Below are 18216 nucleotides of genomic sequence, written 5' to 3'. Positions count from 1 at the left end.
CGTATTTCTCGCTGGAGTGTAATCATCAACACGTTGTTTTTATAAATGTTTAAAATGTTTTACACTTGGTCAGAGCAATATTAGCGCTTTGTTTGGCTGGTTAAGCGCTGCGCCAACAAGTGTCTGGACCGTGCAGACCAATCAGGCCGCTCACGTACGTCTACGCCAAAGTTCCTTCATCAGCTTGAGTTTATGCCTCCGGTCATTTGCCGAAATGACCAGCTTGCCTGTGGTTAACGGAATACCAGACATGTTCGGCGCTACGACAGAATGCTCGCAACGCACGCTGTTTCGATAGCTCACGCTTGGGGTCGACAGCCAAGCGGCTAGCGGAGAGGTTTCGCGCGGGCGGGGGCGGGTTCCAAAACCACCGGAAGTGGACGATGTGACGTCGCATCGTGACGCAGGACCAGTGAAGGCGGAGCTTAGCCCCGCTCGCTCGGCGAATGAGTTGAGGAGGAAAAGCATGGCTGGGGAGGAGGGTAACTTCTAATCGCTTGTAGCTCCATTAATACGTAACGCCTCACTTAAATTATGGTGCGAATGTTCTACTTAAGCTGTACCCTACGCGTCTACAAAATTTGTCCGAACCGTTTCAGGGGCCCTTTAACGTGCCGATGTTGCAATGTGGACTAAGAGGAACGCCGTAGTGGAAAGCCCTAGATTATATTTGTGCCCAAAGCGCGGTAGTACGATCGTGTTTTGTGCATTCCGGCATCACTCAAATGCTGCCCCTGCGGCTAGACTGGCTAGATGCCCTGAACTTAGATATAAGTTTGCTGTAGAGCATCCTCACAGACTCACTCAATGCTCCCTTTCTCTCTCTTTTCCTCTATCTATTCCCCTTCCACTCTACCCCCAGTGTAGGGTAGCAAACCAGGTGTTCGTCTGGTTGACCTCCCTGCCTTTTCTGGCCTTGCTCTCTCTCTCTCTTGCTGAAAAAAAAATACAGTTCGTGTTCAGCTGAAGTTCTTTCGAAAGTGGCAAGAGTGCTGCAAAGTTCGAAAAGCACTACTTGAGAACTCGTGCAGTGCATGGATTATGGCAAAGCCGGCTTGCGTTTTGTCAGACGCGCACGTTTGAGCTTGACAAAAGCCGGATTGAAGGCCCAGCCTGAAAAAATATTCGGCCTCCTGTAGAGTCTGTTGTGTCGTCATTGGGGAGGCACGGGGTAAGCGTCTCGGTGAATGATTTTGTGAGCGTATGATAGTCAACGAAAAACTAGATCGCCACGTTTCGCTTTACAAGAAAAGGAAAACGAAGACTTTGCAGTTAATATGATGTTCCGTCGAAGCATCGGTTTCTTTCACATCTGCGATTATTTAATATTATTCCGTGTATTTTTTAGAGCGCAGCTCTTTGGCGTCCGTTCCTGGGTTTCGCGTCGTCGTCGGCCTCGTAACCAGCTCGCCGACGAATCTGCTCCGCCGCCGCCGCGCATGCGCGCTGTCGGCTCTCCGGGCGAGGGAGGATGATGGAAGGGAGGAGGAGAGACTGTGGAGGAGGGCTGGCTACACAAATGGCTCTTTGGCGTCCGTTCCTGGGTTTCGCGTCGTCGTCGGCCTCGTAACCAGCTCGCCGACGAATCTGCTCCGCCACCGCGCATGCGCGCTGTCGGCTCTCCGGGCGAGGGAGGATGATGGAAGGGAGGAGGAGAGACTGTGGAGGAGGGCTGGCTACACAAATGGCTCTTTGGCGTCCGTTCCTGGGTTTCGCGTCGTCGTCGGCGTTGTCGTCGGCCTCGTAACCAGCTCCGCCCCCCTTTCATCCCCCCAGCGCTAGCAGCGACCGACTGATACCGCTTTCGTGAGTCCGCTACCGCACTCACGAAAGACGTCGTGCACTTCCTGCAACTCGCATTAACCGTCCATCGATCCACACCGATGTTAGTAGTGGGGGACTTTAATGTTGACATAAAGACAAACAGCAATTTCCTAACACTTATGCGGGAGAACATCCCGTTCCTCTCGCTCGTAAGGCGTCCCACGGCTGTGACAACCTCGCGAGGCACTTGTATAGATCGCGTCTTTGAGAATCAAGCATTGGTGTACCAAGTCGAACATATATCAGTCTATTTCTCCGACCACAAAGCTTCCTTCATGACTGTCAAGAACTGTTAGTGCAGTCTTTGTTAAAGGAATACGTGTGAAAAAAAAAATTCTGTGATAGCGCATACATGTGTTGCTCGATTTCTTTGCCTCAATCTATCGAAAAGGTGAAACAGCTTATTTGCTGCGCTCAAATTTCGCATTAGGAAGTAACGTAATCGTCGGTAATTTTTTTACCATGCTACCACCCGGTTCGTGGCCTATCCCGCACAGTGGGATTGTGCATTTAAAGATGGCATCATCATCATCAGCATCATCACCGTCGTCGTCGAAGCATATAGGCTCCGGAATCTTGTATGATCAATCGGGTGGTTCAATTAGGTGCATAAAAAGAATAATAATAACAAGGAAGTTAACAATTTTAGCGTTGGAGCTAAAGGTAAACGTTTTCTGTTTGGAGAAAAAGGAAATAATCAGAAGAAAACCGGGTATAAAATGATAATTCATGGCCAATCCCCCAGTGTGGGTATGTGCCACGGTCACTTACAACAACAACAACAACAACAACAACAACAACAACAACAACAACAACAACAACAACAACAACAACAACAACAACAACTTGTATGATTGGGTGCTCGCTCGAAAACGAGTGCTATGGGCTCCGGTGAAAAATATCTGTACTGCCCTTGTAGTCGGAATGTGTCGCCACTAAAGCTGGACCCAAAACAGGACAGTAAGCATCAAAAAAGGTGCGGCGTTTTGTGAAATGGTTCGTCGGAGCGTCAAGTTAAGCCGTAATGAGGTGCGCCGCCCCCAGAGCCAGGATCATTTCGGCCTTCTGATCATTCGTGAAGGTCAAGAGTGTCTTCTTGAAGAGCAGGTCACTGGCGCAGTACCGCTGAGATCTCCCGTTATCACCTACGCACCGACACGTCAAGCAAAAATGATTTACGCAATCAACAACAGCATAGGTTTGGCGCACAGATTCGCCAAAACGCATTACGTGGACATAGCCTGGGCAAGGCTTGTTTCTGTTGATAAGGGGAACAAATGGAGCATACGTTCCGGTCGCGCCTATCTACAGGATAAGATATGAGTGCACAAAATTAGTCCCAGGTGCGCTGTCACTGTTTCCCGGCTTTGAAATCCCTCTCCCTGCCCCCTACGGCTCCTCTACGCTTATCAATGCGTCAGTTGCGTGTTCTCACGATGCCACGACCATCACATAGCGTGAAGCCCTGTATCAAGCTGCCGCCGCTAGTAAAGCCGTACATCAGTGGCTATTCGCTTGGGAGCGCTTGAGTAGCGGCGCGCGAGCGCGTATATATTTCGTATTTTAACGCGATAGCGTTAAGGAGCTCGTGTCGCAGAAAAGCCGGTGTCGTCGGCGTAGGTGTCGGCGTCCGCGGCGTTGACCGTGAGCGATAAATCACTGCAGGCACTTCATAAATAAAAAGCAACTTCGAAGATGGGCTGGGTGGGAATCGAACCAGGGTTTCCGGAGTGTGAGACGGAGACGCTACCACTCAGCCACGAGTTCGATGCGCGAAAGAAGTACAAAAGCGATTCTAGTGAATGCGGTGTTGCCTTAGAAACGCGCCGTAGAAAGTTTTGGATGTTTCGCTCGCTTTCGTTTTGTTCTCGGAAAAACCAACGAGGCAAAGCTGAGCACGAAACGATTATGCTTGATTCGGAGGTTATTTGACGTCCGCTACAACTGTGTAATTGGTATGTTTCCGATTGAAGCAATAACTAAATAGTTTCATAATTAAAAGCAATTAATTATTTGTTCGTGATGAAAAAATATTGGCTGTAAGTACACACGACTATGGCTACTATGCCGTCGGTAGTATTTCTCTAGAGCTCTTGTTTTTTAAATATCTTGGTCCAATTAACTGGGGCACCCGGTATATGCTCACCGTGTTGTAACCCTTGCAGAAAAAAAGTGATTTATGTACATGTACCGTTTTGTGTTGCCTTTCAAATTTAACAGATCCATAATTCATGGGAATTATATTTTTTTGGTGCAACTTGCATGAAGAAAGTATGTCAGGATGTCCGCAGTGCACGTAAACATATTTGTGTCAAAGAAAATACATCTGAATATCGAACGGGAACTGGAGCGAGAGCCTGTCAGGCCACATGGGCGTTATTTCATGCTCCTGTTTCTGGTATAAGAAGTGAAGTGAATTGAACGGAATAACTGAGCACCCTACTGAAGCTTCGTTTCCCATAGGTTCCAACATGTGGGTTGGATTCGGACAAATTTTTGCTTTGATTTTCGGAAGCGTTACCTTAAAGGGCATGACGCAATCTCAAAGAGGTTCTTAAAGAAATGTGGACGTTAAGTTCTCCTGCGATGCTAATTAGATATGCAGATTACACTTAAGAAGTACGCAGAGCAAACAGAGGAGGCTTTTCAATACTGCTTACCTGTACGGCTCCTGCTCACATTGGCTCCAATGCAGTCAACGAATGAAAAGTGCGTTCTCGCTAAGAATTGTTCTTAGCACATTCATAAAGTTGGCTTCATAGAGTGCGTTGCAATAAAAAACTCTTTTAGTGTGTATAGCAGGAAACCGCAACTTTCGCGCCAAGCGCGTGAGTCTTTTATGCGAAGCATATTACTAGAGCTCAACCCAGCTCCTCAGGCGCGGCGGTGTCGCCTGCAATACCACGTGACACCGTGACGTCACGACAGAGGAGAAACGGGGCTCCAACTCGCGCCGTCGCTCGAGAGCTCAACCCAGCTCCTCAGGCGCGGTGGTGTCGCCTTCAATACCACGTGACACCGTGACGTCACGACAGAGGAGAAACGGGGCTCCAACTCGCGCCGTCGCTCGCGGCGTCGCGGCGGTATATAAGCGGCTGCGCTTGCCTCTGCTAGACACTCACGAGGTGAGATGCCTCCTGGAGACAGAGCTGCTCGTTGGAATAAGAAGCGAAGCTTGCGGCGTGCTACAGAGACTGTTTCTAGGTGGCTTTGCTACGGCGCAGCGACTACGCGCCCCGCATCGGACGCGGTGAGCGTCGAGCAACGCAGCGTTCGGCGCGACAACGAAATGTGCGCCTGAGCAAGCGCCGCACGCCTGAGCCGACGCCGACGACACCGGCTTTTCTGCGACACGAGCTCCTTAACGCTGTCGCGTTAAAATAAGGGCTAGTATGCTTCGCATCCTGGGCTTAACCTTAGCTAAGCCACAGCCAGTTTTTTTACGAACGTGAATTCGCTAACTGTTCGGCTTTAGTTTGGCCAACAATCGGGAACATCACGCACCGCGGATGAACAAGCGATCACGATAAACTGGCAAGCACGCGGTTTCTTGGCGCACGCTGAACAAATTTTTGCTGCGCAACGGAACATGGAACCTGGCGCCGCATCAGACGACGAGGAAAAGACGGCGCTTGCCGTGCTCCTGGCACTTGCGCCGAGCCCGGTCGATTTGTTTCCGTGCTAAAATCATGAATCACAGAAGCGCAGATTCGCAAGCACTTTGTTTTCCTTACCTTCGTCGAGCAGGGGTCACTCTTCCACTTCCACAGCCTGCACGACAGACCACAACCGTCTTGTTTCGGCCAGATCGGCGTAGTCCCTTTTTGTGAAGTGGTCCGAGCAGAGGGGGTAGCCGCTGTACTACATCTGCCCCCGTGTCAACCTTGCCAGGACCTTTCATTGAGCCTTATTTCGCCACATGTCACGCCTGGAAAATTGCCTCGGTTAAAGAACACCTAAAAGCGAAACCAATGTTGAGAGTACGAAGAAGCAACCAAAAACTTTTGTCATTCTGGGCACAGGTTAAAAAGGAGAAGCGCACCTCGGTCGTCACGCAAGTAACTCGAACTTCTTGTAATTCGAAACGCCAATGGTGACTGCTACGTAACTTTTTTTTTCTTTTTGCTTCAGCCGCGTTCATGAACATCGAAATTGTTAATATCACAACAAAGAACTTGTCACCGGAATGCTCGCCAGCTTAACCGGTTTGTGCAGAAAGCCTTCAAATACCTTTGGAAATATAAATGACAAGCTTTCTACTCGTGCAAGTAATGAAGAGCAACTGCTCACATACACGGGAGCGAAATTTCCGTCTCCGCGTCAGCTAGCATCAGTCGGCTCCCTCATGAGCAACCATAAACTTGCAGCTTCAGTTTTTCACAACAGCGCAGAAAATGCGCCACGCAAAAAAAATCACTAGAAAGCAACCGCGGAAGATGCTTCGTTTCTTCATACTTCTGTCTTGATATGGACAGCGCTTGTTTTTTCATAACGATTGCAGAGAAGTGTGCTTACCTTTCGTCAACTGGAAATCGAAAAAGATTCGCTCCTGTGTTCCTGTCCGAGTTGCCGAACCACACAGCCGCGCAGCACACGCCTTGCGCCCTTTCGTCAGTTTTTACAACACTGCCGGAACGTTCGCGGCACAGAAAGAAAATGTGTACCTGCATACGAAAAACGTGCAACGTGCGTAGAAAGCTGCAAGAGCAGACGAACAAAATGTCAGCCGAAACGAGAAGAGAGACAGCGCCACCGTATGGCACAGAAATTGAGGCGACTAAATAAGAATATAGGACGCCTAAAATACAATAGCCGAAAACACATTATATTTCTAACATAATTGCATTAGTTTAATTTATTACTGTGTAGGCTGAAAAGTTACACCTACATATGCAAAAGTTGTTAGTTTTTCCTTTGGCTACCAGTGAAACAAACTAGCCCCATTGTCCACCCGTTGGTATTACAATCTAGAGTGCCGCCTACGTGGGTGCTTGCCAATCTTCTAAGCACGCGCAGAGGACCCGAGATGGGCGCTGGCGCTATTACGTTTCTCGTGCCTCAAAGTCGACAGAAATACGCCCGGGTGATCATCGAGTAGGTGCTCAGGTACCCTGCGTAAATGGAAAATTAAATAAGTATTTTTTATCATTGGTTCGGGAAGCGAGTGCGAAGTAACAGCTCTTCACTAAGTCTCAGACAAAGCATAGCGACCACACGAGAGACGTAGTGGCCGTATGATGTAACAGTTGAACGAACGATCAAGCGGACGACTAAACGAACGAGCAAACACCGCATCTTAAGATTCACATACTTTAAAGCTCGCGTGAATTAGCACGTACGTCTCAAAGACCCACGATGCTGTCGTTCGGTGAAGAACGCGCCCCGTAACTCTGTTTTCGGAGATCATCTTGGCATCCGAAGGCACAGCAGGTAATTGCGATGAAAAATGCCGTGCAGCGACGTCGCACGGCATCTTCCTGAGTTCAGGGCGTTCGCAAATCAACACAACGGGAAAGAGCAACGGCGCAAGCATGCGCAGCTGGCCAGTCGGTTGACGCTTTTCAAGCATAAATGGCGGTGGAGAGCTACTGTAAACAAACGAATCCAGCTTGAGGGCCCACGTGATGGCCGTAGGCCAATAGCGACGTGGCGTCGGCAAGGGCGCGCGATCAGGAGGCGGCATTCTTCAATGCGCGTCCCTACTTTACGATGTTGCAGGGGTGTTAGGGACACGCCGAGGCGAGCGCCATCTACTGGTGCTGCAAAGAACCAAGCAGTGCACGTGGTACGTGCCTCCCGAGGTTTTGCCTACGGCCACGACAGACTCATAGGGAGGTAGAGCTATACAGCCTCGCTGTCAAATAAAACATGAATAACTACAACAATGACACGAGAAAAGAAAAGACCAACTACACAAACTCGATATCATGTTCTGTCAAAGCAGATTTGAATGCATCAGTTGTTCGAACAAGACTGCTATCACGGAGTTTGTTGACGTGATTTAGCAATCATGGCATTCGATACTCTACGCCCTGTTTACCGAAGTTTCGCGTTAGTTTTGGCTTTCTTCTGTTTTTCTGACCTGTTGAATAGTGCGTATGCTCTGGTGTGGTTAGGAGACACTCCGGCGCATTTCGTTTTATCCATTGCATAAGTGTGAAGGGTGCGCTTGGTTAGCCTTCAGCGTAGAATATTTTTTAAAGATTGGTAAAGTCTCCGATGAGCCCACGGTATTGTTGAAGTGCTCTTAGCATACTCTTCTGCACAACTAATACCTTTCTGTAAAATTATATTGCGGGATTGTGACCCACACCAGAAAACAATGCGTTATCCGTAAGCGTGTAAAATATTTCAGTTTTCAACAGCTAGGTAGGAGGAAGCTAATTTTGAACATAAACCCTCCAGTTTTACTCAGTTCTCTTACGACCTTTTTTATTTGCTTATCGCACGCCAAACCCTAACTGACCCAAACCCCTAAGAAATTTCGGCTTTTTACCTGTCCCCATTTTTCGCCTTGAAACTTAACAGTTGCGGTGAAGTTGCGGGGCTCATTTATAAGTGCAAATATCATGTATTTAGTTTTACTGTAATTCATTTTCAACTTCATACAGATCAAGGCATATCGCAGTTTAATAAAGTAGTCATTCATGTCGTGTTCAAGCTGTTGAAGAGATGGTTCACTGAGAAAAGCACTTGAATCGTCGATGCGTTGGAAGTACCAAGCGCCCTTAAATTCTGCAAGGTATACGTTTCACGCAAAACACCGTATTAGCACCCCGAAATTAATGAAAGCGTTCACTAAGAGTCTTCTAATGAGTATACCCACTTTGGTAATTCTCGGTGAAAGTAAGGGTGCAAAATAGGGTGTTTCGACATATAATCCACTTTCGAGGGCGTAAGTTTCCTGAGTGTGTAGAAAAGCTATTGTAACAAAGTACTTAGGATCTCGAAGTCCAGGATCGTCTTATGAAAAAAATGAATGCCATCGTGTCAGTACTGCTTTAAAAGGAATAGACAGTTGTTTACTGTCCTGCGCTTAGAAAAACCACGCACATCACTGAACCCGAGCGAGCAGGCCTGGCGACGCATCCTATCGGTCGTCGAGACGAAGCTCTCGACAAATACTCTGCGCGCTTATCGGGTGTGAAGACATCATCTAGGAAGAGGAAGGTGGGACGCAAACTGGATCACGAGTGCGGGTTGTTGGCCTTGATGAGCGATGGTACTTCGGAGCTTGACGATATGAGAGTGGTCTCTTTGGGATTAAAGTGAATGAAATGCTAGGAGGCTGCAACAAAACCAGGACATTTTGATATCTGCCCCCGCACTTTACGGGAAGTGACACTGAACTAAAGTTGAGGAAACGAGAGACACCGAGCACCCTTACAGAAATGGTGCACTATATTCAATGAAATCTCAACAGACATTGTATTGAAAGTAACAGGAAGTCAACAGAAACACAACAGTGCCTTTATAATACTTTTTGTAAATGGCAAGTGAATGTGCCGTGTGCTGAAGGTACAATGGCGTTATTTGCCACTCAGTACTCTCAGGTACCTAATCGAACTATTGTGACTAATCTAATGTGCATGTTAAAGGAAAGAAAAAGAAGAGAGCAAAGAATAAATAAGATACCTAGCTACAAAAACGGTCTTCCTCAAAGCACAGTATAATAGTTTTAATGCTTTCGGTGCCGATAACTTAAGGTGAGCTATTATGCTGGCCGATTCAAATGTCTACGCATGCACATTTACTTCGTCATGCTTCTGATGCTACTCTTGCTTTCTCTGCATTAATCTTTTTAAATTGCGGTTATTATTGACAGTTAGGCATCAAACTTACGAATGGTCACTCTAAAGTATTATACAGTCCCAGCTTGGTATCTTGTACGTAACAACTGGCATAACAGTTTCGTAGCGCTAGGAAATGAGAATTTGACTTGCCCTCGTCATCTACGGCCTAGCTCTGTTTCTGAGCTCGCAGACTGAGAATTATCGGTCCATGACAAAAATAATGCGTCATGTTCAATTAAGCTAAAACATACATTCCTTAGAAGGCAGCATAAAGTCAGTGTCAACCCAGCATTATCTCAGTGATTGTTTTTATAAGGGCCGGAACAGTCGGCTCCACCAGCAGGATGTACTTCAGTTTCTTATAGGTCAGTCGGTGGGAGGTTCCGTCAGTGAACACTGCACAACCTTACATTTTCTCTGCAGCGGTGAAGTACGACGCCTTCCTGGTGTGCAAGGTCGCGTTGCGAAGAGTAATCCTGCGACTCAATTTCTATAAGAAACGGAAGTGCATCCTGCTGGTGGAGCCGACCATTCCCGCACTTAGGAAAACAATCATTGACATAATGTTGTGTTTACATTGACTTTATGTTGCCTTCCATGGAATGTCTATTGAAGCTCAATTGAACATGACGCATTATTTTTTGCCAGGGACCGGTACTTCTCAGGGTCGGCGAGCTCAAAAACAGAGCTAGGCTGTAGATGACAGGGGTAAGTCAAATTCCCGTTTCCTAACAGAAAAGAAAAACAAAAAGAAAAAGAAAGAGGTACACAACATAAACGGAGGCACTGCACACACGCACATAGTGACGCAAACACACACACGCACACACTCGCAGTCACACACACGCGCGTACAGATATAAGTTCTCGTATGAGGGGTTTCCGAGAAGGGCATCACAAGGTGGCACTTTGTACTGTAAGTGTTTGCAACATGCCTTCGCGTAGGTGCCTGCTAAATAAACTGTTTCGAAAGAGGTATTGGGATGTTTTGACCATCGACTCTCCATGTCTCTGGCGTAGTCACGTTGCGTCACTTACTTCATGGTTATCTCCATGTGACAGCGTATTGTTCAGAAATATTTTGCGAGGACTACAATCAGTGTCTACTTATGAACTTAAAGATACTTCAGCCCTATTTAGCCGTACTGCAGGAGCGCGTAAATAAGAAAAAGAATTGACAAAGCAAGAATGCAAGACCTGAGTTGAACCAGAGCAGCATTAGCAAAAAATTATAACAAAGAGGAATCTCAAATTAGGTCAAACTAGATTGCAGCCAGCGGTATAAACAATCCACAGTCACCCAGTTCATCAAATTATTCAAGTGAATTTAGGGGTTCCGAAATGTACTGATTTCGACTAAAACTGGCTTGACATTGAAGCATTTGGTTGTACTTCAATATTACGCGTATTTTCTTCTGCAGGGTAGTCCATGACATTGCCTTTGCTTTTGTGACGCCACGTGCAGGGCCTGAAGTTAAGTGCCTCTGTGGGCCACGTAAAGATGAGCGTCGATAAGCTGGCCGAGAACGTCGTGATTGCTATCCACGAAATGCTTCTGCACATCGAGAAGGAGTGGAAGAGCATGCGCACGTTGACCATCCAGCCGATCATGGGGTCCACATGCAAACTGTACTGAAACCTCCTGTGTATCTGTCGCCGAGTCGAATCTGGAACTCTTGCAGGCAGCCATGCATAAAGAGCACTAGGCCACCCGCATATTTTCTCCTTGCAGTCGTAGTGCATGCAGTGGGGCTGAATGGGCACTACAGAGAAAAAACGGAGACCAAACTTTGAGAAAGTAACTGAGGAGAAACTACTGGACGATGGTTTTCAAGTCAGGCGATTGCTCTCCGGTGAATCTCCGGACATATTTTGCTGATGGAACAATTATTGGTCAGCTCTACTCGAGAAAAAATATGTGCCGAACGCGAGGCGAACTCATAGTTGTCAACGTCGTTGCACTGCTTTTATTGAACGATATTAAAAAGAAAGAAAGAAAGAAAGAAAGAAAGAAAGAAAGAAAGAAAGAAAGAAAGAAAGAAAGAAAGAAAGAAAGAAAGAAAGAAAGAAAGAAAGAAAGCTCAACATTGTACTTGTCAACGCCCGCAGCATAGCAAATAAAGTAACTGTTTTAGAGTATCTACTAATTTCTCAGAATCCTGATGTATTGATGTTGACTGAGACATGGCTACATAGTGCAATTAGTGACAGTAGTATTTTTCCTCCTGACTACAAGGTATTTAGATGCGACAGGGATTCCAGGGGTGCTGGCGTGGCTATTGTTGTGAAAAGTTTTATAAACACAGTCGCTCTTGATTGCAATCTCCCTGAAATGGCTTGGTGCAAGATACGCTGTGCAGACATGTGGTATATATTAGGGACTGTGTACAGACCACCAGCCACTCCGCCAGAATTTTTGGATGGCTTGAATGAATTTCTTGGCTCCCATGTAAATGAAAACACAAGACTAATAATGGCTGGTGACTTTAATTTGCCGCATATTAACTGGGAAAGTCTATCAACGGGTAATGTAGAAATAAGGAGCGCCAATAAAATGATCCAGATCACGTTTTCACATAACCTTAAGCAAATAGTTAAAGACTTCACAAGAGTTACACCAAAGTCCCAGTCATTGTTGGACGTGGTTTTCATATCCAGTAGAATACCTGACTATACTGTATCAGTTGAGAATGGTTTGTCGGATCATAAGATGGTTTGCTTGAATGTACCGTTGCACACAAGAATCTGTAAGCAAGCATATGTCGTGATGCGTGTTAAGGATTATGGCCATGCGAATGACACGTCTATCCTAGACGTTTTGGAAGAAAAGTTTAATGAATTTGAAATAGCATCAAACCGCGAAAATGTAGAAGAACAATGGGACCGACTTAAAGGCACAATCAAATACTGCATAGATCATTTTGTCCCTACACGTATAAAGAAATCAAAGCAAAGAAATCCATGGATTACTAGGAACATCATACATCTTAAGCGTAAGATAAAAAGATTAAGGAAGAAAAAAAGCAGGGCAACAGAACTTTCAGCAACCAAACAAATGCTGAAATCTGCATTGGTGGAGTCTAAGAAAACATTCTTCAATAAAACGCTAGCAAAGTTCCTTAAATGCTCGCCACAAAAGTTTTGGCGGTATTTCACAGATAGAAAGGATGAAATAGAAGAGATAGCGGATGGCGACGTAGTCGTGAAAGAAAAAAAAATGGCTGTGGCTTAGGTAAGGTTAAGCCCAGGATGCGAAGCATACTAGCCTTTATTTTAGTTGTTGAACCACTGTTTAGCTTGGTGAACTGCTGTTGCTTGGCTATATTTGGTTCGGCTAGACGAAGAAACAACTCATGCGTTACTCTGCTTCGCCTTGGACGCCCCGCATTGGACGCGGTGAGCGTCGAGCAACGCAGCGTTCGGCGCGTCAACGAAATGTGCGCCTGAGCAAGCGACGCACGCCTGAGCCTAAGGCAACACCGCATTCACTAGAGGCGCTTTTGTACCGCTTTGAAGCATCGTACTCGTGGCTCAGTGGTAGCGTCTCCGTCTCACACTCCGGAGACCCTGGTTCGATTCCCACCCAGCCCATCTTGCAAGAGTTGAGCCAAAGCCACTTCTCCTCTGTCGTGACGTCACGGTGTCACGTGGTATTCAAGGCGACACCGCCGCGCCTGAGGAGCTGGGTTGAGCCCTCGTAATATGCTTCGCATAAAAAAAGATATTGCAAACGTACTTGATCAGTTCTTCCAATCAGTTTTCACCAAGGATAGATGTGATACGGGCGATGATCCTTTAGTCTGCGCAATACAATACCCAATGGAAGACCTACGCATTACAAGGGAGGGCGTGTTTCAACATTTGCTTACGTTGGACACTAAAATATCGTGTGGCCCAGATGAAATACCGACGGCATTTCTTCAACGGTACGCTGAATGGATGTCGTATTATTTGCAGCTTTTATTCAAAAAATCTTTGCGGGATCATTCAGTGCCTCAGGACTGGCGCGATGCCACTGTCATTCCGATATTTAAAGGTGGCAATAGGCTATGTGCAAACAACTATAGACCAGTCTCGCTCACTTCTGTGTGCTGTAAAGTCCTAGAGCATGCAATAGCTAGACATATTCTGTATTTCTTAGAACAAAACGATTTATTATGCCCAGTTCAGCACGGTTTCCGATCTGGCCTTTCGACAGTGACACAGTTAATCGAAACTGTACATGACCTTAGTAAAGCTATAGATGAATGCCAACAGATAGATGTTGTATGTATAGACTTTAAGAAGGTATTTGATAAAGTTGCACATCATAAACTGCTTTCCAAATTGAGAAGCCTAGGAATTAGTGAAAATATAGTATTGTGGATTCAGGCATATTTAACAAACCGTTATCAAAGGGTCAGAATCGGGAAAAGTGAATCAGGGAAGTGTCAAGTTGTGTCTGGAGTGCCGCAGGGGTCTGTTTTAGGTCCGCTATTGTTTTTATTGTATATTAATGATATTCCTTCTAATGTTGATCCGCCTGTAAAAATTAAACTATTTGCCGATGATTGCTTAATTTACACGCGTGTAACCTGCGCGGAAGATCAGATTAAACTAAACAGCTGCTTGCAATATAAACTCGTGGTGCCAAAGTTGGGGCATGGTAATTAATTTTAAAAAATCTACATACACTCACGTAAGTAAAAAACAGAACTTTATCAAATTTGAATATAATATAGGAGAAAATGCCTTGGTCGAGGTACAGAGTTTCCGATATTTAGGGGTGACAGTGACGCATAATCTAGACTGGCGTATTCGCATTGAGAATATCTGTTCGAAGGCTTACCAAAAGCTCTGCTTCCTTAGGAGAAAGCTTCCAGATGCGACTAAAGAAATTAAATTGGTCGCCTACAAAACGTTTATAAGACCAGTTCTGGAGTATGCGAGTGCTGTGTGGAGCCCTCACCAAAAATACTTAAAAAAGAAGGTGGAAAGGATTCAGCGGATTGCAGCACGCTTTATATGCTCCAAGTATCGCCGCACTGACTCGGTTACAGAGATGATACAGCAGTGTGAATTAGAAACGCTGGAAATGAGAAGAAAAAAAACATCGACTCAACCTTTTTTTCCAGATAATGCAAGGGGCATTAAAAATAAATAAAGAACATTATGTGAAAGTGCCTATAAAACACGGTTCAAGAAAAAACCACAGCAGGGTACTACAACCTATTAACACACGTACGGATGTATATCGGTATTCCTTTTCCTGATGTAATTGAACTATGGAACAAACTGCCAAGTGATGTTGTGGAGAGTGTGAACGTACAACAATTTGAGCTGGGTGTCGATATGTTTTTGAGAAATGGTGTACAAATTTTGAATTCTGATTCATGATTGCTCATTGAAGTGCTTATGAAATGTATATGTTCTTCTTCCCTCCCTGTAACGACCCTCACTGGAGGGTTAACAGTATGACCAAATAAAATAAATATAAGTAAATAAATAAATAAGCAAGCAAGCAAGCAGACGTCTTGTCACCTATGTGACTGGCATCGTAAGCACACAAACGGTCCAATAATCCGGGAGCAGTGATGGGGGCTTACAACCTTTGTCCAATCATGGTTTATCCTTCGTGATCGGTCGGCCTGCAATTATGACTGTGGCCCCATGCTTGATGTTTGCGGCTGCTTGGTAGATAAATTGGACGTATTCGCTCTATTGGGCCATTTGTGTACGGATTTGCCACCCGCACAGGTGGCGAAACGTCTGAGTATATTTTACACGTTCCTGAGCAAAGCCAGTGCAACGACGTTGACAAGTATTTATTGCGTGGTGTACGCTACGGTGTGGTGGGGGAGGAGTTATGGGTACTATGACGTATGTACATGTCGGAATGCATCCGGTAGGTAGCCTTGAGCCTCCCCACGAGACAAGATGAGAGACGGGCTAATTTATTCATTTTTGTCGCACCCATGGTTTTACTATAAGATATACCGTGGCTAGGATCTCGTGAAGCATTGTTCACGCTGCTTATTGTCTTTCTTTTTTTTGGTGTTCTTGCGTTCACCGGCCAGTACACATGAAAGGTGTGTGTGGTTTATGCGGAATGCCAGTATGTGGGGGGAGGGGAGAGGGGGCCGGGCGGGCTGCGTTCTCTTTTGCCGCTAGAAGTGGGCTGAAACTGGACGACACATGACGTCAACGACGCCGCCAGTGCAGCCAGAGTGTCAGTTGCTATGGTAATAAAAAATTGAGGAGTGTATTCGCTCGCGAAGCTGCAATGTAAACTGATAGGGACGCTATGGGGGAGAAGTCTGGTTTAGTTTAACCACGCGTGGGGATTTAGAACGTGCATGTGGATCTAAATGCAAAACTTTCGTGCACCCAACAGAAGCGTTTTTGAAAGGCGGCCACCGAAGGAGTGGATCGAACTCGCGTCCTCTTCCCGAGTGGCAGGAGGACGCCATAACCGAGGAGTCGCTGCGGAACGCATACATCTGGAATATTATATTTTCCTTCCAGAAACCTCGCTACCAATATTCGATGACGAAAAATGATATGATTGAAGGGAAAAAGATCTGCTGTAGGAGCCACGCGTAATTCTAGAAGATGGCCCGCTGAAACACGACAGAGTTACTTTCGTATGCATGGAGATTTTACATAAGTTATGTGGCTATTCCATACATTGCAGTTCCGCACACACTGCGTCCCATAGGTCAGCTTGAAAGGAGGCTAGAAGACTGCAATGAGCGGCAGAATAAAAATTCAGTATGCTACTGCTCTGATGACAAAGCACGTATAGCGCGTTGTAGTTTATTGTAAGGTGCCGAGAGCGGGGAGCTATGCGTAAACAGGCAATATCTGTCTTTCAAAGCCGAGACTTTGTTTGCCTAACTTAGAGTGGACGGACGTTGCGTCCTCGGTAGGCTGTTATCGGTCGTCGGTTTCTCGCCTGATATGCACGCGGGCCCTCGGGCCCTATATAACGTAAAGCTATTCTAATCTGCTTTTATTCCAATCTCCTGATGTTAAATTTACGTAACCGCCGACGCAAGCATCGAGCAGTGACCCGCAGCGTTGCCCAATCAAACGCTCGCTTCGATTAGAGGACGTCACTTTTGTTTGCTTTCAAACGAATAAAATTGCCTACATTTAGCGTTTTTAAAAATCTAATTGGCTGGCAAAAGGCGTGGAGCACGCTCAAGTGGAGAGGGTTTTGATGGGGCCGAGCCAGCGCAGTGAATATAGATAACCAGATGAGGAGGGTAGTGCCGGTGTCTGCGATTGTTCGGCTTCCCCTTACTTAGCTTGCGGTAGCTGGTCGAAAATTGCAATGACATGCAACGGAAGGTTGAGAATGGCGCTAAAACGGATCCTCAGCAAAGAGGAGTTGGCAGAGGGATGTCGTATACGGGCCGAAAGGGCTCGATAACGTTATACTGCCACGTGAAAAGGTTATTATACGCAATTTATTCCATGATTTTCGGCAGGTGCGGCTAGGCAGTGCCTGGGCGATTGGTGGGCAGCCATCTTCCTTTCCTTTCGGAACGGGGCAGTCTCTCGCTATTCAGAAAAAAAAAATCAGTTTTGTTAGTCATATTAATGCATCTTTAACGCGAACTCCTCATTTTGACACGGTGTTTTCGAGGTTTTGTGACATTGCGTGACAGATAGGTGAAGTGGGCGCAGCCCGAAGACGTTTGGTCAATAGCAGATAGCTAATGGGGAAAAGCGCCCAAACAGAAATAATTATTTTTCTTTCGTTCGGTCTATTCAAGCATAATCAGTGTGTACACATCATATCAGATGGGGAGCTATCGCGGTTTTCATGACGTCGTGTGACAGCCAGGGAAGTGGGGGTGGCCTGAACATCTTTCAACCGATCGTGGAGGAGATTGCAGAATTGGAATAGAAAAGTTTGGAGTAGCTTTACGTTATAGCACCCTTACTACAGCAAACCGGCTAAACAGCGTTACATTTTAACTGACAAAATTGTGCCAGTGAGCGTCCCTTAATTGTTCTACTTAATCAACCAGTATGTCACGGAATAAAACCTATACAATATTGGCTGATAGGTAACGCTAAATTACACAGATAGTTTAAGGAAACAGTGCAAGATATTCAGCGGTATCTGTGATTGTTCTAAATATCTTAAATTTATGCTACCCGGCTCTTGGGCAATTGGGCATGTACCAGTGGGTTTGTTGCAATTCATAGGTAATCCTAGCCCTATTGGGTATAGGCAACTGTGACACCACAACAACAGTATAGTACAGAACAATAGTGCAGTGCAGAATTTAAAATCCCATGGCATAAAATTTAGTACCTTCGTGTTGTATATGTGTTGCACATACATAAACACTCTATGGGGTTAGACATTGCATAGGATGAACACAAACACAGTTGCGCTCCTTGAAATAGGTTATATAGTATTATATTACTGGGTTTACAAAAGCCTCGCTTCACGTCAATTTTTGTTACTCTTTGGAATTTGTTTGTTACTTTTTTTTATCGCGAATCATTTCAGTTTTGCTTCTCTTGGCTTTTTAAAAGTCTGTCGCTCGATAAACAGATTTAGGTTCTCAGCTCTGCGTGGTTCATTTTCCTGCTGGGTATGG

The 18216-nt window shown here is 45.8% G+C and overlaps 1 protein-coding gene across 2 annotated transcripts in view; it reads right to left on the bottom strand.

Moving 5' to 3' along the window:
- LOC139050778 (neprilysin-1-like) overlaps positions 1 to 6499 on the bottom strand; it is a 71494-nt gene extending 64995 nt beyond the window's left edge. For both annotated transcript variants that reach the window (XM_070527525.1, XM_070527526.1), the window contains exons 1-2: positions 6340 to 6499; positions 5559 to 5752 (exon numbers count right to left, since the gene is read on the bottom strand). The gene's annotated coding sequence lies outside the window, so the exon portion shown is untranslated. The remainder of the gene's footprint in view (positions 1 to 5558; positions 5753 to 6339) is intronic.
- Positions 6500 to 18216: the final 11717 nt, after the last annotated feature.

Source organism: Dermacentor albipictus, chromosome 10 (assembly GCF_038994185.2).
Source record: "Dermacentor albipictus isolate Rhodes 1998 colony chromosome 10, USDA_Dalb.pri_finalv2, whole genome shotgun sequence".
NCBI lineage: Eukaryota > Metazoa > Arthropoda > Arachnida > Ixodida > Ixodidae > Dermacentor > Dermacentor albipictus.
The sequence above is the reverse complement of the archived record's forward strand: the minus strand, read 5'-3'. Positions and strand labels throughout refer to the sequence as shown.